Consider the following 9,659-nt stretch of genomic DNA (forward strand, 5'->3'; position numbering starts at 1 on the left):
ATAACAGTGCAACAGCACAAAACTTACGTTTAGTTGATTTGATGTGTGGAACTATACCCAGCAAGCAGATACGGATCATACAATCTATCTCGACTCCTATCATGGCGGAAACTCTAGTGGTGACTTCCCCCCAGTAATCATGGATTTTGGTGCACCCCCAGGCCAAATGTGCAAAGTCTGCCCCTCCGGCACCACATCGTTTACATCGATCATCGTCCTGTATGCCGAATTTGTGCATGCGTGCGGGAGTATAATACGCCTGGTGAAGAAATTTATAATGGATGATTCTAAGGTTGCCATTGGGGGTAAGAATTTGTGTCAGTGCGCAAGTTTGTTGCCATTCCTGTTCCGTTAAAGGGTCTTCCAGAGCTAGGTCCCATCTGGACTTAGCCCTTTCAGTGGATTGCGGTATTTCCGCCTGTGCAGTGGTGTATAGTCTTGAGACCAGGTGTGAGAAGTCTTGAGTTGTGATAATTAACTGTAATGTGTCCAGGCAGTCTGGTTCGTTAGGAAAGGTGGGGTATAGCTCCGTCATGGCACGTTTTAGCCTGTAATGCGTGAAACTGAACATCTGTGATTTGTTCTGAATGTAAGTCAAGTCTGCATTCTCAACAAATTTGCCATCGTTGAACAAATCTCCCATCCGTTCCATGCCCACCCGCTGCAGTAATGACATGCCCACTTTTTCACACGTGACCGATAGGGCAGGGTGATCATGCAAAGGCATGTCTGGTGCATAGAGAGGGGTTTTGTGTGCGAGATGTCCAAGGTCACGCCATGCCCTAATTGTGGTGTCTATTGTGTTGATGTCTAGTGCGTGGAGAGGTTGTCTCTTGTGTGATATAATAGCTGATAGAGGGATAGGCTTCGCGTCTCCTTCGTCGATCGAAGTGTGAGTGAGGTAAGGCACCGAGTGATACCAATAGGCAGCATATTGGGCCTGTGCGCACAAAAAGTATAGTTTAAAGTCCGGCACCCCGAGTCCTCCCTTTGCACAGGGGAGTGTTAATGTTTGGAGGTCTATGCGCGCTTGCTTGCCCGCCCATATGAGCTGTAATACCAGTGATTTTATGCGTCGGAATACTTCCCCGGGAGGGGTGATTGGGACGTTGTTGAAGAGGTATAAGAGTTTAGGCAATATATTCATTTTCACAATCGCAATGCGATCTGCTAATGATAATGGTAGCTGTATCCAGCGTTTTACCTTATCTTCTAATTTGAAGATCGTGGAACCGTAATTTGAGCGGATCACTACCTCGGGGTCTCGATGGTATTGCACTCCTAAATATCGTATTGGATCTGTTTGCCATTCTAACGGATACTCCGTGTCCAGCGGAGTCGTCGTATCCGTGAGGGGGATAATGTAAGATTTTGACCAATTTATTGTTAAGCCCGAGTGACCACCAAATTTGATATATTCTCTCAATAGCTGATTCAAGTGATCAGCGGGATCCCGAACGTAGAGCACCATATCATCTGCATATAGAGATATGTGTAGCGGCCTGGAAGGGAATTGTAGAGCGGATGATTTGTAATTCTGGCGTATTATACAGGCTAGGGGTTCTAGTGCGAGGGCGAAAAGGAGGGGGGAAAGAGGGCATCCCTGCCTAGTACCACGTTCTATCGGGAAACGGTCGGATAGATACCCATTAACTCGGACCCTAGCGCATGGATTAGTATAAAGTAAGGGTACCCATTGAACAAATCTTTTGGGGAACCCCATGCGGTGTAAGATGGCAATCAGGTAGTTCCACTCAATAGAATCAAATGCCTTGGCGGCGTCTAATAGTACCGCCACAGCCTTCGTGTTTGGTTGAAGATAGTGTGCCTGAGCGAACAGTGTCCTGGTGTTATGGGACGTGGACCGAGTTGGAATAAATCCCGCCTGATCAGGCAGAACCAAGTTGGTCATCAATGGTGTGAGTCTCACTGCCAGAATCTTCGCAAGTATTTTGGAATCGACATTGATCAGTGACAATGGCCTGTATGAATCGCACTGGGCTGGGTCTTTGGAGGGTTTCAATAGGGCAATTATTACTGCCTCTCTAAGTGTCGGGGGCAGTTCACCTTGATCAAACGCAGCTCCGTACATTTCTGACAGGTACGGGGCTAGTATGTCTGCGTATTGTTTGTAGAATTAGTTTGTGTATCCATCTGGGCCTGGCGCTTTTCCATTTGGCAGTGACTTAATCACATCCAAAATTTCCTCCACCGTAATGGGTGCCGCAAGGTATTCCCTCTGGCCATCCGAAAGCCACGCTATTGCCACGTCTCTGAAATAACTAGCAATGTCCGCTTCCGACGCTATTGGCTGCGATTTGTAGAACGCCTCATAAGAATCTACGAAGCAAGTCAGAATATCAGTGGCTTGTGTCTGTAGCGTGTCTTCCCTAGATTTAACGCCCAAGATTGCTGAATGACTCCTACCTTCGCAAATTTTCGCCGCCAGAATCCTGCCTGGTCTGCCACTCTCACCATAGTGGCGAGCGGAGTGTTTTTTGTCTAGATATTTTATCTCGTGATCGACCAATGATTGATGCTCCGTGTGTAACTGTCGCAGTTCCCCCAAAATAGTGCCGTCGCGTTGGACCTCGTAGATCCTCTCACAATCTCTCATTCGTGTTTCGCGTTGTTTAATCTGTTGACGTATGTCACGCAGTATGCCTATGGTAGTGCTCATGCACACCCCACGTATCGTGGCCTTAAATGCTTCCCATAATAGACACGGGTCATCAACTGTAGGTTCGTTTATCTGAAAATAGTCTTTAATCGCAGTGTGAATGGTGTCAGCATAAATGATTCTGTCAGGGCTTGTGAGTTGAATCTCCATTGAAAGGGAGGTGGAGTGTAATGTGGTATGTTGAGTCCGAGTGATATGGGGTTGTGGTCTGAGAGCGTTCTGGGGAGGACACGTAAAGCCTGTGTCCAAAGTGTTATTTGATTCGTGCCTAACCAGTAATCCAGGCGCGACCAGCTGTCGTGACAAGCGGAAATGTGTGTTGCGCCCGGTGAGTCGGGGTGTTTGTGTCTCCATATGTCCGTTAATGACAAGTCTGTCAGCATGTGTAGGAGTTTTGCTCGGGCCTGCTTGTGAGGTTCAAGGGATTGTGCAGATCGGTCTTTATCGTCCGCTAACGTCACGTTCCAATCACCCCCGCATATAATGTGAGTGTCTGTGAACTGTTGTAAATGGCCCCATAGTTCCTGAAAAAATTCGGGTGCATCTACATTCGGACCATACACATTAAGTAACGTTATCTTTTGTCCGCGCAGGATGCCCGACACAAAAACATATCTGCCATTCGGGTCTAGCGTCACTTTTTGCACCGTGAAATTAATTCCTTTGCGTATGAGTGTCATCACCCCCCTGGAGTAAGAGGAATATGTGGAAGAATGTACTGATTCGGCCCAACGTCGGCCAATGGGTTGATGTGTGTTAGGCGCAATGTGCGTTTCCTGTAGGAATGCAATATCTATGTTACATCTGTTTAGATAAGCGAACACCCTGCGGATTTTCTTAGGTTGCGTTAGGCCTCTCACATTCCATGTGAGGAGGTTCATGTGTGTTCTGCCCATGCTATCAGTCCTCTGTGTCATCTGTAATGTGGGGATATCCAAACCTGCAGCGTTCTATAATCAGGGTTAAGGTCGGCATGGCCTTTCACATGTGTAAATGTATGAAACCAAATGACCAATTGGTTCGTATTACACCGCGGAGTAACAGATTCTAAACAGTACGGTCTCAGAACAGTAACAAAACCCCCACCCCTCCCACCCCCACCCACTCCAGCAACCCAATCCTGCCGAAGCCACACACCCTCCCCAAACATTTCCGATAACAGATCGGGTCCTTCTAACAGCTCCATTAGTACAAAACTAGCGTGGGGAACACCCTTGTGGAGGTCCGCTAGGGGCACAACATGTCATCCAAGTCAATGGATGTGGACGACTCTAATCTTGCTGGTTGATTCAAGCGTTAGATGAATGCCTGCCCCAGGTCCGCCCCCGCCCCACACATGCATGTTCATATCACCCAGGCAGTCATCTTATCGCATTTAGCATCATAACGTCGCCCTCGAACAGTAGCATATTCAGGCAGTATAGAAATAACAATAGTAAAGCGGTTGAAGGAAAACCTCTCGTGTGTCTTTAAGTGTAAATCGCGTTACAACAGCTCCTGCATCCATCGCTCATTTACTTGCCACTCACATTGTAAAATGTACGAAAGCATTAATGTTCAGATTAGTACATTTAGGCGTGTGATGCACCGAGCGGTCAGCACCAAGCATTCCATGGCCATCCCACAGCGACCTGTGTTACGGTCCACCATTCTACCCGTGGACTGCTATTATGGTTTAGTGTTCCAGCCCCGGTGTAAGCACACTTGTTAAAGCAGGAGACAAGTAAAGAATTTTGACAGGCTAGATACATATCTCACCACTCGAGGGTTACAATCAGCTAAGTAAGCGCTACGGCTATTTCAAAATTGTTTATGAGCCAATGTAGTCAAATTAACATACTCCGACGTGCACGCCCCATGGTTACCAGTAATCCAGATATATGAGTGCAATGCACCTGATGCAGATCTCAGAGGTGAATGGTTAGAATCAGGCCCAATCCCTCAATATCACATGCAGCAGACCAGACTCCGTCGAACCCACCCCGAGGCCCTACCGCATAGTGTACATCTCGCCGCCTAGGGGGCCAGTGCATGCAAGTTTGTCAGAGCATCACATTATCGCTATGCCTTACGCAGATAGAACACTTCTCGGCTCTGAGTCGCGGAGAGTCAACGTGTGGCGCCAGTCTCGCCTGGCAGTGTCTCATCCTATGTGGGCACATATGACCGCCCCCCTGGCGACAAAACCTCTCATACTCACGCGGGATGCATGGATTGTGCCGTCTACGTGTTCATTCCGACTCCGGTTGCTGGTCAGACTGTGCATTGGATTTGTTCTGTCTTATTATTTTTTTCACAAATTCCTGCGCCATTTTAGGAGACGCCAGTATCACGGCCTTACCCTCCCACAACACACGGAGTCTGGCAGGGTACAGCATTGAGTAAGTGACGTGAAGATCTCGAAGCTTGGCTTTCACTGCAGTAAATTCTCGTCTGGCCTGTTGTACAGCTACTGTGTGGTCCGGGTAGAATTCCAGGGTGTTACCTTGATGGGTGATAGTCCCTTTCTCTCGTGCGAGCCTTAAGATGGTATCCCTGTCCCAATAATTCAGGATCCTCGCCACAATGGGGCGCGGTGATGCTCCTGGTGGTGGACGGGGCGCAAGGGATCTGTGTGCTCTCTCTACCACGAAATTTTGCGACAATGCATCATCTCCGAAAACATCCTTGCACAATTTCTCCACATAAAGCTCCGTGTTGGTTGTCTCCGGAAGACCTGTGATGCGCACGTTGTTTCGTCTTGAGCGCGATTCCAATTCTTCCTCTTTAGCTTTTATCACCTCCAGGACACGTTCCATGTTGTTGCATTTGGAAGTGGTGGAGTGCGATTCATCCTCTACTGCTGAGATCCTTGTCTCGGCCGTTTCCAGCCTCTCCCCGTGTTTCTCCAGTTTGGCCGCCATGCCATCCATTCTGCACGTGAGGTTGTCCAGCTTGCCATTGATGTCTTGTAGGTTAGCTTGGATGGACAGTAATATTTTTTCCCCGTTGGTGCTGGGAGATGGCTCGGTCGGTGATCCACTACCAGACATCACCTCCGTGATTTTGGGCGTCTGTTGTTGTTTTTCAGGTCTCACCATCGTTGAGGACGGCGGAGTCAACAGCGTGGCGTCACGAGGCGTGGACCTGGTCTTCCTTGTGGATGTCGCCGTTTTGTCTTACTTCGTGGGACGTGAGCGCGGGAATATAGGTCAAATCTGGAGCGTGTGAATGCGGGCAAGTCCCCCTGCCCAGGCCGGTGTCAATGCATGGCAGACCCCCTCTCGGGTCCGGGGCAAAGTGCGCACTGAAATAACTGAGCAACTTAGGAGATCGAGGGACCAGAAGCGGATTTAATTGTGCTTCGCCCGCCTTTCTTGTAACTCCACCCGCGCGCTGCAACTTATCATGGCGCGGTGTAGTGTTCTACGCACCACGCCGGGGGCAGCGTGATGGCTCCTCGGAATCTGCACGAGTGCTTTCGTAGAGCGAGGGTTTTCGTGAGTAGGCGCGCCGCTGCAAGTCACCAAGCGCCCAAAGTGCAGATCTCCCTGTGTGCCGATCTTAGCATTAGCCGCATCTCACGGGTTCTCAGCACTGAGCACGAGCGAGCTCACATCTCGGCCGCTGGGCGCCGCCATCTTGTCCGCCGCGAGCCCCGATCATAAATATAGTCCGGTTGGGCACATCCGATAGACAGAGACACCGGCATCGACCGTTGGACGTTTTGGCAATTTTAGCTGTGCGCCACGCTGGCTGTCCGGATTCAGGCGCCCTACTCACAGTGCTGCAGACGCCGGAGACGCGAGTCGGAGTTCCGCGGCCGCCATTTTGGACCGTGAGGTCTCGCTGCCGTTTTGAATGTTTACTCCCGTTCTGTCGATTCCCAGCCTCCGGTTCGCATATCATCATGATCCTGATGGGTTCCGACACCTGGGACGCTATTCCGATGTCATTTTGGTGGGCTTTGGGGCGACCTCAGGGCTATGATGCAGTGGTCGTCCGGCGGAGCTGCGATCTCACCCAGCCATTCCGCTGTGCGCCCCCTAGCGCCTCCCTTAGTTATTGATTAGTTAACTGAGTATTTGTATGGGAGAGTGAATGTGTGTGTGGTTCGGTGGAGGGTGTGTGACTGCCCAAAGATGTGTGAATAGTTGATTCAGTAGATATATGAAGTAAAAACTACATGTTCTAACAGTTGTTTGGGTGAGTGAATATCTTTATGGGTGTGGCGATGAGCAAATATATTTCTCAATGGTACATGTCCAACAAACTAGAAAAATAAAAGGCAGTGTATTTGTCAGTTGTTGTATATAAATAAGTATACATAAGACTCAATGATTGTGTGAGTGACTGTATGGATAACTGTATACTTGTAATAATGATTTTATAATACACTAAGTATGACTTACTATCTAAATGAATAGATGAAGTGGTGTTTGTATAAGTGTGTAGCTAAGTAAGTATGTAAGTATGATCCATTGTTTGCATAAGTGAGTAGGATGACTTCATCAGTGAATAGCTTGTGTGCTGGTGTGTAATGTCGATATAGGGGTATAAGTATTTTTGATAGTGTTCTATTGTTCATTGACAGCATGTATGAGTGAATCTACAGGTAAGTGATTAGATGTGTGTATACATCTAGGAATCAATGAGTGGGTTTTTAGATACTTGTATTGCTGTGTCAATAGATTCAAATATGATACTCTGTATTTTACAAAGAGTGATGAAAGATTTTACTAGTGTATGAAAAGGTGTATGTGATTGTCACGTGGATGATGTCATCAGTGATGTCATCGTTGATGTAATTTGAGATGTCATCAGTGATGTCACTGCCATGTCATGAATGATGTAATATGTGACATCATCAGCAGTGGATTGCGGGTGCGCGAAATATAGTTAGTACAACTAACTATATAGGAGCAATTTCAATGGTTTTGTATGAGTGAAATGTCCAGCTAACTATAACACCCCTAAAACGTATAGTTTTCTGAGTGAATTTTAAAGTTTTTTTAAATGCTAATTCCTATCTATATAAGGCCTGAAACCTATGGTTTTTTCAGTGAATTTCAAAGGTTTTTTAAATGCTAATTCCTAACTATGTAAGGCCTGAAACCTATGGTTTTTCAGTGAATTTGCAAGGTTTTTTAAATGCTAATTCCTAACTATATAAGGCCTGAAAACTATGGTTTTGTCAGTGAATTTGCAAGGTTTTTTAAATGCTAATTCCTAACTATATAAGGCCTGAAACCTATGGGGTTTTCAGTGAATTTGCAAGGTGACCGCCAGTAGGTAATATATATATATATGTATATATATATATATATATATATATATATATATATATATATATATATATATATATATGTTGTTGTAAAGCTTTTATTTATTTTTTTTATTTATTTATTTATTTTTTTTTTGGTTATAAACTTTTATTCAGTGACAGTACAGACACACAGCTCTATGCCTACAACCCTGAGGCCGGCAGCAATGTAAATGAACTTCAAGACAGCATGATAGTACCGGCAGATCTTACAGAGCCATATTCCCCCAGGGAACAGTGGACGTCCCGCCCCTTCACCGCTGCTAGACACACTATCCCTAGGTCCCAAGGCCTCCCCATCCTAACCTCGCCCCCCCCTGTTGGTGCCCACCCAGTCCCACTACGTGATGAAGTGCGTTGGTGTGGAATGTCTGTCTGACCCCTGAACCCGGCTTATAACCTCGCTGACAACTACCCTCCCCGAAACTCATCCCCTTCCCCCCCTTAACTACCCCCGTGCTTGCCTCTGCATGATTCCCAAAACATGTCCCCCCCAACCCGTTCTCCCAATCCGTGACCTACTCTCCACCTGCTCCAAATCTCAGTGACCCCAGTGTCCTGCGACTACCCGCCCTGTAAGTAGCACACTGGAAATGGCGTTCAAATGGCACGCTACCACTAGCCTCCCACCACCCTTGAAGACTCACACAGGGACGCACCCAGGCCCCCACTAGTCACTGAAACCGAGAGAGTCTAGCCCCGAACCTAAGTGTCCTCCTCCCCGCTCTGGCTCTCCTCTTCCTCATGTCCCGAATCCACGTCAGCCCTTTTGGTGGCATACGTCAGGTACTGGTCCCAGAAATTTTTCGGTCTGCTGCGAGGAGGTAGAAGCTCGCTATAGAGCTGTGACTGAGTGCACCCATATAGCATATCTCTGGACCACCCAACTTTGGTCGGGAGAGGCCCTCGCATCCAGCACCGCGCCACCAGCCGTCGGGCCATTATTAGTCCCAGATCCGCAAGGCGACGCATCGCCGGCGGGAGAATTCTGGAGTGCCCCAGGAGTGCCAACGCCGGGTCAGCCGGTAGCTCGGTCTCCAGTATGTGGCCCAGCTCCTCAAAAATATCCGCCCAGAATCTGTTGATGCCCGGGCATGCCCACGCGAGATGCATGAAATCCGCCACTGGTGAGTGGCAGCGATCGCACTCCGCTGATTGTCTGAGGCCGTACCTATGTAGGCGTTCAGGGGTGTAATATACTCTTTGCAGGAATTTAAAGTGGATGAGTCTATGTCGAGCGTTTATGGAAACCCTTCTAGTATTGCGGCAGCAGTATTCCCACATAGAATCGCTGATTTCCGCCTGCAGATCCCGCTGCCATGCCGAACGAGCTTTGGAGATAGTCTGTTGGCCGCTACGCTGGCCTATCCGATACAACCGGGAGACAAGATGGCTAGGGGACGGCGTTTTGATAACGTACGTCAGTTCCGGAGTTTCAGGAGGCTCCTGCATGGTAGTGCCCAACAAGTCCCGTAACGCCGCACGGATCCTGTGGAAATGGAAGCGTTGCATTAGTGTGGCAGACGGCCCGGAATGTGCCAGCTGTGTCCAGGTGATCGCAGTGCCCTCTCGGAATAGATCTCCCAGCTTGAGTATGCCCAATTGACGAAGCGCCAACAGGACCCCTTTCTCCCGCAGCGGCGAGAGCCACACTGCCCAATCTATAGGGACCAACGG

Source organism: Lissotriton helveticus, chromosome 11, assembly GCF_964261635.1.
Source record: "Lissotriton helveticus chromosome 11, aLisHel1.1, whole genome shotgun sequence".
In the NCBI taxonomy this organism is placed as follows: Eukaryota; Metazoa; Chordata; class Amphibia; order Caudata; family Salamandridae; genus Lissotriton; species Lissotriton helveticus.